The sequence below is a fragment of the Sinocyclocheilus anshuiensis genome, unplaced genomic scaffold, assembly GCF_001515605.1.
Source record: "Sinocyclocheilus anshuiensis isolate Anshui unplaced genomic scaffold, SAMN03320099.WGS_v1.1 scaffold55, whole genome shotgun sequence".
NCBI lineage: Eukaryota > Metazoa > Chordata > Actinopteri > Cypriniformes > Cyprinidae > Sinocyclocheilus > Sinocyclocheilus anshuiensis.
Window position 1 is genome coordinate 2,181,856 of NW_015549647.1, and position 16,286 is coordinate 2,198,141.

Sequence of the window (16,286 nt, forward strand, 5' to 3'; positions counted from 1 at the left end):
TGAGAGGGCACATACTCCCTGGTCTTTGTCTTCTTCAGGGACTCACCGATGAAGTGGGCATACTTCTCAATCTCAGTGCCAGGATAGCGCTCTCTAACTCTGAGGGATTATTCACAGAAAGAGACCCAAAAAACAGAGTGTGTATCAAATGACCCTTGAAATGGAAATATAACCATTATTCAACTCCAAGATGCTACTGAATGAGCATCTCTCTCTGTTACCTCTTCAAGTGGAATCGGAGGTAGCGCAGGATGGCGCGACTGGGCAGGAAGGTGCAGCTCATGCAGGTGAGCAGGTGCCAGTGTGCGCGGTTTGCAGGGCTGTTGGGTTGGGGCACGTGATTGGTCTGTTTGATCAGCTGACAGTACACCTCGTCTTTCAGTGGCCGCAGATCGTGGCAGGTTTGCAGGATGCCCTGGATGATGGCGACAGGGTCTGAAACTACCTCCATTTCCTGAAGAGAGTTAAAGATCTTCACAGCCTCATCCTGCAGGCTTCCATAACCCTTCTCCTTTTGCACTGCAGAAGGAAGAAGAAAGAGATCTGTTAGTAAGATTATTTGCAAGAAAAAAAGAGAGGAAGATGAAGTAAAAATACAAAATGCATCGCTGCACTAACAGCAAACAGGGTTACTGTGTTGGATGTTTATGATAGTACATTTCTTATGTCACTTTCTGTGTGTTTTACATGTGCGAGTGATTTAGCTGATGGATGATACTCACGGCTTTCGCTGACCTCTCCGTATGGTAGTGGCAGAAGAGGTGAATGTAAGGGATGCTGGGTATATCTCAGAATGGGGTTTCTTCGATACATTAGTTCCACAGCCTCAGAGTTCACACTGTTTTCCTACAAAAATGTCAGCAAAGGCAAAAGGAAAGGCCACGATTTATGTACCATTTTTTATTAAACAACAGTTTTATCCATTCTAACCTTGAGTGCAAAAAACAGACTTATGTTTTAAAAACTGATTACCTTGATGTCCCTAATAAGTTGCTGGGTGGGCGTTTCAATGGGCGCCTTATTGTCAATGACGCCCTGAATGGCAGACACCCAGCGCATGGCTTCATTCAGCATCTTGGTGTACAGACGGTATGAATGTTTACGCCCATGAATTATGATGTTCCAGTAACCTACAGTGTAACCAGACATCAGCATCACCATGTATCTTAGTTTATAGAGAGAAAAACAAATTCATAATTTCAAAATTTTCAACATATGCTCATTATTCATAATAAATGCAAAATTAATGATATATAACCAACAATTTAAATACTTGTATTAGAAAAAAGTAAATTAAATAAGATCGCTGTTCGTATGTATAATGACTTCACCCAAGGCTGGAAGATTGTGTATTATGCATTTTTCAGCGAAATGTTTGTCTTTCTGTGGCTCTAATAAAACTAATACAGAGAGCTACAGTTCAGATTGCACTTTCTCTTTCCGTTTTGCTCCAAACTTCAAACTCATCAACGCCACTTTGTTCATTCCTGTAGTGAACCTTTGCCTGTTTTGAGATTAAATAAACTGTTCTGGACAGCCGTTTGAACTGAACACGATGCGTCCGGTGTGTGATACCTGGCAGTTATAGACGCGACGCGGTGCTGCGCTTTCTGTCCGCTGTGCTTTTTATTATTTTGATTGGATGATCATCAAGTGTTCCAAAATAAAAGCAAATACAGTGTGAGAGTATACGTACAATATACATATGTCATTTCAGTGCTATGGCCTTTGTGTAGATGTTTAAACGTGGCCATTTTTAAGCATGACTGTTTGGATTTATATGAAATGATAACACTTTACAATTCGTAAGATTCCATTTGTAACATTAACTAAGGTTAATTTAAGCTGTAGAAGTATTGTTCCTTGTTAGAGTGTGTTAATTTCAATACCAATACATTTTTCAATTTTAAAGTTGCATTTGTTAACATTAGTTAATCAACTATGAACTAACATTACAAATTTATCAATTTATAATTAATATTTCATATTCATATTTTTATTCTATGTAAAAAGCATGGTTCGGTACTTTTTTTTGGAATAAAGTTCAGCACTATTTAGTTTTCATTCAGTATCCATTTGAAAAAATATCGGTTGATTAATCAGTTATCGGCCAGTGTGGTCCAACAGTTCCAACAATTATTTAAAAAACAAAATTTTTTTTTTTGCTTCCTTATTTGTGAAACAAATGTGTGAAAAGAATTTTCTCTAAAGGTACATTCACACCAAGAATGATAACTGTAAATATAACTATAACAATAACTTTATTAGCGTCCACACCAACAGAAGATAATGTTGCTTATTATAAACACACACTACATATATATTGTCTGCCACTTGAAATGCTTGAGCTCTTTAAAGGGGTCATAGGATGCCCATTTTCCACAAGTTGATATGATACTTTAGGGTCTTAACTACATCTGCTCCAGTGTTGAAACAATGGCGGACTGATGACAGCTAACACGGGGGTCTAAGGTAAAACGCTAGTGTCAACAATCGTGGGAAGGGCCTGGGTCTGTGTGATGTCACGCAGACAAGAAGCTGAGAACGGCTTGATTTGAGAAAGGGGTAATGATTTTAGGAGATAAAAAAAACACTGGGTGGATTTTTATCATTATAGGGTGGTTGTGTACACACACTACCAACACACATTTCAGTTCAAACAACTTGTAAAAATGCATGTAGCATCCTATGACCCCTTTAAGTCTGGTGGTTTCTGATTGGCAGTCAATGTTTTTTAGCGTTCATCAGCTGTAAAAAAAACAAAAAAAATTCTGAAAGTGATTCCAAATATATTTTTCCTCTGTGTTGATATCATTATAGTGGACTTTCCTATTCTGTTCTATTACTTACTGAGCTGTAATTCCATATTATACTTTTAATAATATCATACTCAGTCACATCATATCGTGACCATATCATACTCACCTGTCTCTTTAAACTTTTTCTCCTCCGGCTGGACCACAGAGCACAGGCTGTTCAGAACCAACGTGCCCATCTTAGATGCATTACGTTCAGAAGACTTGTAGTAGTCCAGAGAGTTGTTTGTCAAGACAAACCAGCGCTTTTTTAGTTTGAGAGCAGAACTTTTGGCTCCTGCCTTCATCTCCTTGTGCAGCCATCCTGTGTCACAAAAGAACACAAAGACACACACAGTTTAAGGAAATGGTGACCAGTTACAGAACCTAAAATATACACTGTCTTTAATACAATAATATCAAATCCAAATACTCATGGACATGTTATATAACTAATCAACCACAAATAAAATGTATTTGGTGCCTAAATTCAGGTTACAACTGAATTACAACTGTACAACTGAACTGAAGACGAATAACACACCTCTGACCAGAAACTCCTGTCCATCACTCTTGGAGTCTCCTTTGGGTTTCTGCAGCAGACTGATCCAGTGATGCATTTCCTCCGGCAGGTCGGAGTTACAGTGGATCACACGATTGGCTGTGATGATCACAAATGAATTGGGCCTATTTGAAAGGAAATAGAATTTGTGTTAGCACCAGATAAAAATTGTAACGTTAGACACTTTATATCTTCAGATATTTAGCCATACAAATTCAAATGTTAAAGGTAAAGTGTGTAACTTCTGTTCCATTAGCATAACATAAACATTAAAATATTAATATTTTGACACAGCCAAAAAATGGCTCACTCATAATGGACCCTTTTCATAAACTGTGATGATAAGCTTCCCCAGTTATTAATGTAAATGTGACCCTGGAGCACAAAACCAGTCATAAGTCGCTGGGGTATATTTGTAGCAATAGCCAAAAATACATTGTATGGGTCAAAATGATCGATTTTTCTTTTATGCCAAAAATCATTAGGATGTTAAGTAAAGATCATGTTCCATGAAGATATTCATGAAGATATTTTGTAAATTTCCTACCGTAAATATATCAAAAAAGTATTATCATTAGTAATATGCATTTCTAAAGACTTCATTTGGATAACTTTAAAGGCGATTTTCTCAATATTTTGATTATTTTACACCCTTAAATTCCAGATATTCAAATAGTTGTATCTCGGCCAAATATTGTCCTATCCTAACAAACCATACATCAATGGAAAGATTATTTATTCAGCTTTCAGATGATTTATATAAATCTCAATTTCAAAAAATGTACCCTTATGACTGGTTTTGTGGTCCAGGGTCACAAATAAAGTATTTTTTAATTTTCATTTATTTGTTACTTTTTAAAAAAAATATTTATTATATTATCTTGTCATTAAATCACAGAAAATTAACACTGCTACATAAATGTTTCTAGTACAACAGCTGAGGGAGTGACGGCAAATTTGAAGCAAATGGGAACACAAAATTAAAAATGAAAACTACAGAAACAGAAGAAAAAAAAAACACAATTCAGCTTCAAGTGCTGTAAGTAATTTCAGCCGTTGGTTTTATTCTTGACACTCGCCTGTCAGGATTGTCTGAAGCACAAACTGAATCAATCAATCCAACATCCAGTGTGCCCTGAGAGAAAGAGAGCAAAGCCAGTTGTTGAAATAGAAAGGAGATTTAATGGTGAAAGTGCACAAAGTGTAAGGACACTGACCACAGCGTTCTTTGGGTTGGCCTGCTCATGAGACATCTCCAGCAGCTGCTCTGGGGTGGCATTGTGGACCCGACTCAACACGGTAAACCAACCACTAAGAGAAAGAGAGCAAAAGAAAGAGTGCAGAGTGAGGACGAGCAGTTTGGTCCAATTATGGAAAACACATGGAGATAAAGGTGTCAGCATACCTGGCATCCTCTGGTGACTCTGCAAACACCTGGTATGTTCTCTCATCTGTCACAATATTCAGAGCATTCTCTTTCTCATGATTGTCCACAATCTCCCTAAAAACAGGAAAAAACTTAATAAAACCTGATCCAGGTTTTCTGTAAGTTGCAAACAACAATCACAAAAACTGTCTTTGTATCTGACAAAGACACCTAATTATACCACAATATGGTTTCCTATTTCTCTCATACTTACTTGGCTGAGCGGATGTCAATTGTCCCTTTCAGCTTTTCCTCGCTGTCATTCTCAAAGTACATGAGCTTGGTGTCACGCAGAACGAACCAGCGCATCTTCCAGTTCCTGCGAGAGAGAGTGGATAGACCGCCGCCCTTCTTGTACAGCCAGCCTGACTTTAACGACTCCTGTTTAGAGCGGAACCACATGAATGTTTCGTCCTTCAGAACACACCAACGCCTGCGCCACGGGATCATCAAGCCAGCTATGGAAGAGATAAAGAAGATTTATACTTTTATACAGGTCTCAAGATGTCTTTAAATTATTTAAAATATGACAAAACAAGCTTTAAATTAAGCCACAAAAATTATGTAAACTGGCATCTTATTTCTTATCTTAAATCATTCTCTAAATAACTGTCATTTTTATTTAAAAACCAAGGTTCTCACAATCTTGGAAAACTTGTGATGAAAAAGTGTGATTTCTAGACCTGTAAAATCAAGGAAATTTCAATAATGAATATTTTTCTAGTTATAGCAAACTCGAAAATATTTTGTTGGGTAGAAATTGTCATTTGTCTAAAAAAAAAAAAAACTATATACATATATATACATACAGTATATACACGCGCACACACACACACACACACACACACATATAAACCCACAACCATGAAAGACTAGAAAAGCTATTTAAATTAATTGGCCATAAAAAATAACATTTATGCATTTGGCAGCCGCTATTTTCCAATGCGACTTACTTTGCATTCAAAGTTTATTGTTTTTAATCAAATTATGCATTTCTTGCAATTCAAACCCATGACCTTGGAATTGCTAGACATGCTCTACTATTTATTGAAACTTCTGGAATTATGTCATTTGTTTTAATTATTAACCATTATTTTATTATTTTAATACATTTTGTGAAAAGTGTTCAAATGAGTAGCTTTGTCATTAAAGCAGAAGTACCAGATCCATTTTGGCCCTTTAAATATTAACTTTGACAATAGGGGCCTTGAATTTAAAAAGGTTGAGGGCCACAGCAGGGACTTTATTTAGTGTAAAAAGATTTAATCTTTGATTCCTTACCCTTCATGTAAAGGTAACTGTGGAAGTACGGAGGTCCGTTCCCATTTAAGATGTTGACTTTACCGTTGGATACCTCCTCATCTGTGTCCACGTACCCATCATGCTCATCATCGCTGTCAGCATACTTAAAAAAAGTAAGATAGAGTGAATGGTCTGTGTGTGAGTGTACATACCTACTTAACCATATTTTGGGGACAAATATGTACCCAGAAGTGAGCTAAACCTGACAAAACCTCCTTTCTAGGGACATCTAGGGACAAAGTAAAATTTGTAAATACGTTATAATTAAAGTACATTCAAAGTATTTATTTTAAATGATAAAAATACAGAAAGTTTTCTGTTGGGGTTAGATTACAGTATTATAAATAGCTTTATATAGAAAGAATTTGCACCCTTTGGCACGTGTACTCTGTGTAACTCACTGAATCTGAGCTGCGGTTGTAAGACTCCTGGCTTGCGTTGGTGCAGGTGGACTTGCGTGCGTGTTCTGTGTCCGTCGCCGCAATGCTGCTCTGTCCAACCTCTAGATCGTCTTGGTCATAGTCTGACTCGCCATCCCCAGGCACACTGTAGATGGGTTCCTCTGTGTCTGGAAGAGACTCCGCTGCAGTCAGCCTGCTGGTGCGATCCACATCCTCTCCCTCCTTTTTCCCATCCACCTCTTTAACTGTTTTAGCCTCTACAGGTTTTCCAACTTCCTTTTTGGCATCGCCAGGGAGAGGGGGAGGCGGGGGAGGAGCCCCAGGTGGAACGTTGGGTGCAGATGGAGCCAACGTGCCCTCGGCAAAGGCAGGAGGAGGAGGTGGCAGAGTGGCTAAGATTTCCTGATCCACTGGACCTTCCACTGGAGGAGGGAACTCGGGAAGTGGTATGCACTCTTCGTCTGCATGGAAGCCTTCATCTACCTCTTCCTCAGTGGCGGCTGCCGGTCTGGAGGCAGGTGGTTTAGCATCACCAGGAATGACTTCTGGGCCTCCGGTGTCGAGCAGTTCAAGGAATTCAGTGGCGACACGAGAAGCCGCTTTTTTCTGACGCAGAATCTCGGCATCACGCCGCAAGCGGAGTTCCTGTCTTGAGCTCTCACATAGCATAGACACACCGTCTTCTCTTTTCTTCTGCAGATGCTCAATCTCGCGCTCCAAACGCAGAATTTCCTCCATCTGACGGTGCTCCTCCTCAGCCGAGCATGGAGACTAAAGGAGGGCAAGAGAGAAGAATGATATAGAAACACTGGTTAGAGAAAAACAAACATTACGAACATGTCAACACCACCTGTCTTCAACTCTGACAGGTTTTTAGACTCAATGTCAGGTTTGAAAAAAAATCTATTTGACAGGTTAACTGCACATAAACATGCATTTTTTTGAGGAGGAGTCTGAAGTTTTCATTAAGAATAAAATGTTGCTCTATAATTTGTCTGTCAAAAATGCTGTTGAAAAGCATAGTAGCTTACTTCCTATGCATTAGAAAAAATAATAAGTCTTCATAATTATTAGATGATAAAATCCTGACTTAATTATGTCTTAATGACTTTAATTATGACTTTTAATCTCATAATTTCTACTTTTTATTTCATAATGTCTTAGTGTCATAATTTAAACTTTAATTTTATAATTATGATTTACAAATGCATTTTCTCTAATGTGGCATAAGTCATAATTGTGAGATAAAAAGTCAAAATTTTGACAAAAGTCAAATTTTAAGATAAAAAGTCATAGTTATGATATATATATATATATATATATATATATTCATCATAATTGTGACTTAGTATGTTATCTTAGTATGTTAGTATGTTATATTTTGAATCTCATAATTATGACTTTTTTCAAAATTACTTTTATGTTGTAATGTAAATTTTATGTCATAATTTCAACTTTTAATGTGATAATTGTGACTTTTTATGTCATAATTATGATTTTCCAAAGCATTTTTTCTTATGTGGCAGAAATGGGCTTATATAGAATAAAGACAAAGCTATGTGAAAACAAAAATCACAACCAATCAGCATAATCAGACACAATTGCATTTTAAAGCTTAGCTAAACATACATATTGCATATTCATGATGTAAAGTTTCAAAGTTTGGAGTAAGATAAGACTAGCTTAAAAAACTGTTGATCATTTGTTAAATATACTTTGAACAAAAAGAACACTGATCTCCCTAATGGTGACTTTAAGGGTAAGTGGGATTTGTGCCCTAAAATACATACACAGCTATAGATAATTTACAAGCTTTTAAAAGTAATGTTAAAGTCACTTACCTCTGCTGCCCCTTTTCCTCCTTCCATTTCCTCTTCATTTTTCTTTTCATGGTCTCCCTCTGTTTTCTTCTCCTCCTCCTCTTTCTTTTTCCTTTCCTCCTCCTCTTTCTTCCTCTTCTCCTCTTGTAGTTTGTGGAAGACTCCTCTTGCCACTTGCCCTCGCCTGTGTTTCTGGAGAACAAGGGCAGCTGAGCGTTTCCGTTGAAACCGACGTCGATAGAGATGTGCACGGTAGTTCTTCTGGATGGTCACAATGCTGTCCAGAGCCTTCTTAAAGTTCTTTCTGTAGTTAGTACACAGTTTAAGTTCCCTTAGAATAAGCAACTGTCTCTGGTAGAGAACAGTATTTAAAAGCGGTCACTAAGACACTACTTGATTGTTATCATGTCTATAGATGAGCACTAACAGGCAAAGATTATGCATTTACACATATACAGCATGAAAAACCTTTGCTGTTGTGAGTTTTGCTTTCATGATTTCCTTGCTATTTGGCTGTAAGTATAAAGCAAAAGAGTCTACAGCACTGCCCAGGGCTGTGTGGTTATTTTAAGACTTTGTGATAAGAAGGCACATAGAAACCAATTCATAGGAAATTAATTTCCTAATTTTAAATAAATTAATTTAATTGTGTTTTGTTTTGCTTTGTTGTTAACTTTATTTATATTAACATTTCACTTTTTTGCAACATTTTAAGCAACAACTGATTGTGTACAGGTTGACAGATGCACTGTAAATAAATGTTATTTTTATACGCATTCAAAAGTATGGGGTCAGTAAGATTTTCTTTTAAGAAATTCATACTTTTATTCACAAAAGACAAATTTATTTGCTAAAAGTGACAGTAAAGACATTTATTATGTAACAAACAACAAATGCTGTTTTTGTTCATCAAATAATAATTTTTTTATTTAACATTAATAATAAGAAGAAATGTTTCTGAAGCACCAAATCAGCATATTTCTGAAGGATCAAGTGATGCTGAAAACTGAAAACTCAGCTTTGTCATCACAGGAATAAATTATATTTTAAAATATATTACAACAGAAATCAGTTATTTTAAAATGTAACATTATTTCACAATATTACAGTTTTTTTTACAGTATTTCTGATCGAATAAATGTCTTGGTGAGCATAAGAGACTTCTGTTGAAAACATAAAAATTAATGGTAGTGTATATTTAAAAATTTCTGGTATTATTCTCTGAGGGAAAAAAAACAATTACTGTATTATGGGAAACTTGAGCAAAACCTAAATGTGATATAGGATGAAAAGATGCCCATAAAAAAATCATCAGGACAGGTCGGAAACTAGGCCATATAGGTAATGTGCGTGCTTTGAAGGGGCGGGTGACACATGTTCAAATCCAAAAGGAGATTAAAGAAATGTTGTGTGTTGAAAATTTTTGGGAAACTATACCTAATGTAATCTAAGCAAATCTGTGCAAAAACTAAGAAATACACACACCTTGCTATATATCGCAGAAGATAGGCTCGTATAATCAGTCCAGCTTTGCTTCGCTCTTTATCTCTCTGCTTCTCCAGCTTCTGTTCTAGGGGTTCCTTCAGAAACACCTTGGGGTCAAAAATCATATCAGGTTAGTGCAATCAAACATAACAAGTGCACATACATGACAGAAAATGTTCATGTGTGAGTCTACCTTTAAAACCTCACAGACAGAAAAAGATGAGAAAAAGAGAGAAGGGTCTGGCTGCAGCCTTGCGCTTGCACTCTCAGACTTGCATTCTCAGACACTTGCGCTTCCGCTAGCGACGTCACTTGCAGTCTTTTTTATTTTGTTCTATTTATTGATTACTTTTTGTTTGAATCTCTCAACATTTTACAACAGTAGCCAGGTGGTGAAGACAAGAAAAAAGAAACTAACTTACAATGTCACTTGCAAACGCCACTTGCACTCTCCGATACCTGCGACATCACTTGCAATCAACACAAATCGTGCTTGTTGCCAATGGAGACAAGACGCTGTGGTGGTGATTAAACGATTAAAACTAATTTTATACTATAATGTACAGGGTCCTGCAAGAAAAAGACAAGACCCGCAAATCCGTGGCCACACTGAGAGTGCAAGCGCAAGTCTGCAGCCAGACCCTTTTGGAAAAGGAGGCGATAGAGCAAGAGGTCAAAGGTCACTCACCTTGGTCTTCCCAATCTGCCACTCCTTTTTCGTCCTGTCGTGGAGTGTCAGCAAATCTGTGCTCTTCTTTTTCTCATCTCCATTTGAAGCCACAGCAGCCTTTTCCTTCTCCTTCAGGATAATCGTATACCTTATGTATACAACCACAAAATCATAGTCTCCAAGAAAAGCTGAGACAACAAAAATTCATGCACCTGTATGCGTTTTAACATCTACCTGCTGAAGAAGTCTTTAAAGGTGCGTCGGACAGGGAATCCAGCTCTGCGAATCTTCACTGTCTCCAACATGCCAGAGTACCGCAATTGATTGAGAACCACATCCGGGTCGAGCTTGTTTGGGGTCTAAAGAACAAAAAAAACAAACAAAAGCAAAATACATTATTAAAATTTATGACGTGTTGAATACACCCCAGAATTTATTTTTAAATTGCATTCTCATTAGCTGATGTGACTTCTCTCACCTTGTCCATGTTGGGTTTTATGCAACGCACAAAGAAGGGGTTGGATACACTGAGAGTGGCCATTAGGGCATGAAGAGAGTCCTGAGAGACAGAAGAGACAACCGATCAAATGTTTGACAAATCAGAAGGGACTGCAGGCAGTTCCTGATTGTTTTAACATGCAGCACTTTAGCATGTTCAATTTAAGGTCTATTATATAGATAAAAGTCTTGATATGGGAGTTTTATCTCACTCTAAACTGTGAGCTGAGAGTGGGCTTTTTTCTTGCCGTGCCCATCTTCAAGGTCTCCTCATTATTTCTGCTGCTCACTTGCTCAAACAGGTCATAGATGAAATCCAATCTGCACACACACACAGAATAACTCAAACAAAACTGCCACAGTGTGTGTGTGTGTGAGCTTGTGCATTTGTGTGTTTGCATCTTACCTACTATCCTTCAGCATGTTCAGTATATCATCTCTAAATGTGTCTCTGTTCTTCTCTAAAATCCCCCTCACATCATACAAGACCTATAAAAAGGAAGACAAAAAATTATGAAGAAAAGAGACAGACAGAGAGATAAATAGATAGATATACAGACAGACAGATGGATATTTCATATACCTCTCCAGCATAGTGTTTTATCCCAAACTGATGGTCTGCCAGTCTGGGTTTCACATAATAGGGATTATTCTGTGGAAAAAGACAACCTCATGTGTTTAGTGAGTTCATGTTATTACACTGAATGCTTGGTTGGATTATATTATGTCTTTGTATGATGAGAGCTTAACTCACAGAGTGTCTGCCATGCAGTTTCTCCAGCAGGGTGAAGTCAGTGCCTTTGGGAAATCGGCTCTCCTCGTTAATCAGTGCTAACATGCCCAATTTCTGCACAAACACAACATTAAATACTGTAAGTGTTAAATAATACAAAACTGAAAACTTCTATTATTGTAATAATCAAATTAATCTTTGTTTGAAGGAATGTATAAATATGTGTCAGTCAGACTAAATTAAATTAAATTAAATTTTAAAATTAAAATTAATTGTTCCTGACAGCTAACCATGATTCTTCTACCTTCTCAATCAGATCCAGACATTCTGCATTGTCCATCCAGTCAATGGCTTCCCAGTGAATGCCTTCCCTGTACGACACAATTCACCAGTTTTAGTATACAAAACTTGTACAAGCTTAAAAATAATCTTTTTAAATGCTTAAATTGCATTCACAAAAATTAGGCAAAAAAAAAAAAAAATAAATAGTGTGATTAGGCACTTAGGAGCTACTTTACACATATAAGAATATATGTAATTGCAAAGCAAATTGTCATGCTCTCACGTTTGTCAGTCTTTACCTGTTGTAATCTAGTTGCTCCAGAGAGAAGATGTGTTTGTTGAAATACTCTTGCAGTTTCTCATTAGCATAGTTAATGTTGAACTGCTCAAAACGGTTCACCTTCAGAAAGCACAAACACTTGGGTTAGATCTCAATAAAAATGTGTGTCTGTGCATGATCATGTGATCCATGTGGCCTCACACCTCAAAGTTCTCAAAACCGAAGATGTCCAAGATTCCAATAGACTTGAAATTATCTTTGCCCTTTATCTTCTGATTAATTCGCATGATGATCCACGAGAAGCACTGAGAATAAAGCGCCATGGCAACCGAATCCCGGGAATCTATTGCCTGTCAATCAAGCATGACAAAATAAAATGCCCATTTTTGATCAAGTAGAGACAGAAGAGAAGAACTGCTAAACTAGCCAAGTTTTTTTTTTTATTATTAAAGTATATCATTATGAGAAAGTATATGTGATTTTACCTGTTCCACTGTGAGAGGAGAGCAGATCTCTTCTCCTCTGAGGATCATGGAACGTTGGGTCAGAACCTCAGACAACTGAAAACTGTCCAGACCCAGGAGCTCGCTCACATTAGTGACAACTGCAGGAAAACAGAGAAGAGAATTACTACCAAACACATATTAGCAGTGCTGAGTAGATTACTTACGAACTGTAGGTCATTCCTGATTATAAATTACCTGATGAAAATTGTAACAATCTGGATTACACATATTAGGTAATGTAGTCTGACTGCTTTTAGATTACTTTTTGAACTCGTTTATCACATAGACTCCAATGGAATTATTGAGTACCATATTGATAAAAAAAAAAAAACAAAGAGAAAGAAAATATATTTCATTCTTTGTTATCAATATCATGAAATGCATTAAACATTACATTACAGCAGGTTTTACCAAACTGTGTTTCATGAAAAACGTCTCCAGGTTACGAATGTAACCATGGTTCCCCGAGGGAACGAGACGCTGCGTCGGAAACGCTTTGGGAACTCCCCCAGCGTGACCATGCTCTGAATCACATATGAAATCAGTCCAATAGATGGGCGAGACATCATGTGCGGGTGACGTTGCGACCAGGAAGCTATAAAAGCACGTGCGGTGGAACCGGCATCAGCTTCTAGGAATGAAGCAAGCGCTCACAGGGATGCCGGAAGTATGGCACTGAGACGCAGCATCTCGTTCCCTCGGGGGGGTGTCTGCCCACTGACTGGCCACCGAAAAGGACGTGGTAGGCCGCAACAGCCGCCACGTAGATTTTCAAGGTGGAGTGGGTCAACCCTGCAGAGAATCGGGCCTGCAGGAACTCCAGCACTGTACCAACTGGGCAGTAAACTGGGTCGAGCTGGCGGTCTCCGCACCAAGAAGTAAAAGATTCCGCTTCAGGGCATACAGTTTCCTCGTAGAGGGAGCTCTGGATTGGAGAATGGTTTTAACAACCTCGGTTGAGAGACAGGAAGCTGCGAGTTGTGCCCCCCCCCAGGGCCACACCCACGCTTCCACAGCTCCGGGCGGGGGTAAAGATAGTACACTCTGCCTGTGAGAGGAGATCCCTCCTGACGGAAATCTCCCATGGAGAGCCGTCGAGAAGGGAAATCAGGTCCGAGAACCATACTCGTCCAGTCCGAGAGGAGCTGGATGAGTCAGAGAGAACCAGAGGGGACAGTGCGATGTTTCTCGAGTCACAAACAGGTCCACCTGAGCCTGGCCAAAACTCTCTATATCTGCTTCACCACCTCAGGGTGAAGTCTCCATTCCCCAGGCCTCGGCCCCTGCCTCGACAGGATGTCTGCTCCCATATTGAGATGCCCAGTAATGTGAACTACTCTCAGCGAGAGGAGTTTGCCCTGGGACCACTCAAGGATCTGGTGCGCCTGCCTGTAAAGGGAGCGCGAACGCAGACCTCCCTGGTGGTTGATTTAAGAAACCGCCGCTGTGTCGTCGGTGCACCAACACATGGCGACCTCTTAGGTCTGGGAGAAAGCGTTTCAATGCTAGAGAAACAGCCAACATCTCCAGGCAGTTGAAGTGCCATGTGAGATAGCGGCCGCTCAGCCCGCGGTCTGTGGAGCAGTAATAAAGACTGCAAGTGACGTCGCTAGCGGAAGTGCAAGTGTCTGAGAGTGCAAGCGCCAGCTGCAGCCAGACCCTTCTCCTGGATCTGGTAGGTGAGGAAGAAGATAGGGACTCGCCCGTCTACATTCCCTCCACCGGGTCCATATGCTAACCCCACGAGCACAGCCGCCGCTCTGCCTCGGCGAAAGCGGGGCCGGCACCGCGAGAAACGCCGGTGAAGGCTCCCTCCTCAAAGAGAGCCTTCCGAGAGCGAAGCAAGGCAGTAACAAACGCTCGCAAGAGAGCTGACTCTGCGTGCTTCGCTCCCAAGCAGACAACACACAAACCGAAATATAGCGCGGGCAGGGAGGAATACACAGCCTGAATGCTGTCTGCTCTTGCCCAAATGCTTCTTTTTGCTGAAGCTTGGCATAATGGAGGTTAAAGTGGACAAACAACACTAAATAAGACTCACAAACAGATAGCGACTGACACACACACAGAGCGCTTGCTGAATGACAAAAAGCTGACGCCGGTTCCACCGCACGTGCTTTTATAGCTTCCTGGTCGCAACGTCACCCGCCCTGACGTCTCGCCCATCTATTGGACTGCTTTCATATGTGATTCAGAACATGGTCACACTGGGGGCGTTCCCAAAGCGTTTCCGACGCAGCTCGAGTTCCTGAAGGGGAAACTGTAGGGTGTTGATGTTGAACAATAATTAATTAAATCATAAAAATATCAAATTAAAATAAATTAAACTGTATCACAATCCAACCAATGTGGCAATGTGACAGTCAGAGAAGTGTGAACATACAAATATGTTGATAAATTATTAAATTCTCACTTCAAGTAAATATTTTAGGTCAAAGGGGTTCAGCTCACATAAAAAGCTTATGAATCCTTACATTACATGAACAAACAGTAATAAATATGAAAACATGACATTACACGGCCAAGGTCTTCCAGATTTGAAACATTTTTGTCCAGACCTCCAATAATAATAATTAGTGAAGGTCACTGGGCATGATGAAAACTTCACAACTATGCATCTACAGTGTTTAGTAACTTTTTAGTCTCATGTATATAAGCGGTAGGTTCATTTAGAAAAAAAAAAGAAAAAGAACGGATTATGAATAATTTACTGCCATTGTGTGAATAATATGTAATCATGTAATCCATTAAAAAGTAATTGTAATCTTATTATGAGCATTTTAAAACGTAATATAATCTAAAAGTACTTAATTTTTGGAATCTGATTACATAATCCAGATTACATGCACTGCATAAACAGCACTGCATATTAGTGAAGTCTATCTTTTAGAAAGAGAGGAACGACATCTCTCACCCTGTTGGGTGGTGATCTGAGCGCCCCCTGCTGTCATGAACTCCACATTGCCAAGCTGCAGAACTCCAGACAGCAGTTTAAACATATCTCTGATCTCTTCCTCTGTGAACTCCATGTCCTTCAGAGCCTCCTGCAGACGAAAAGAGAAAGAGCGAATGAATCATCATGCTGCACTTAGATTTTTGTCCACCTCAAGAATGTTTATTATCAGATCAACAAAACTCTATTCAAATAGTTTGTACCATGACATCGTCAAAAAGCTGCTTGTCATCAAGACTGCGGTCCTTCACACATCCTGACTGACTCAGGTAGTGAAATAACTCAGGAGAGTCTTCCAGAAAATATGTCTCTAAAAAGAGATGGACATATCTAATCATTCAGTGTATTTAGGTTGATGATGGTACATCTGCATTTGTGAATGTGTTTAAATGCATGTGTGTTTATGTGGATTGTGTATTCATTCACCCTTTTGGCTTTTGCTTGCCCCGGCCAGCAAAGCATAAAAGATATGGTAGTTTCTCTCCCCTGGATTCTGCCTTACCACTCGATTCTGGAACACAGATCAGATCACAGATGCTGAGTGGGCGAGAATCTCACTTTGGCAGACACTCT

At 39.1% G+C, this 16,286-nt stretch overlaps 1 pseudogene; it reads right to left on the bottom strand.

Moving 5' to 3' along the window:
• Positions 1–16,286, bottom strand: part of LOC107660057 (unconventional myosin-X-like) — a 68,475-nt pseudogene that overhangs the window by 4,542 nt on the left and 47,647 nt on the right.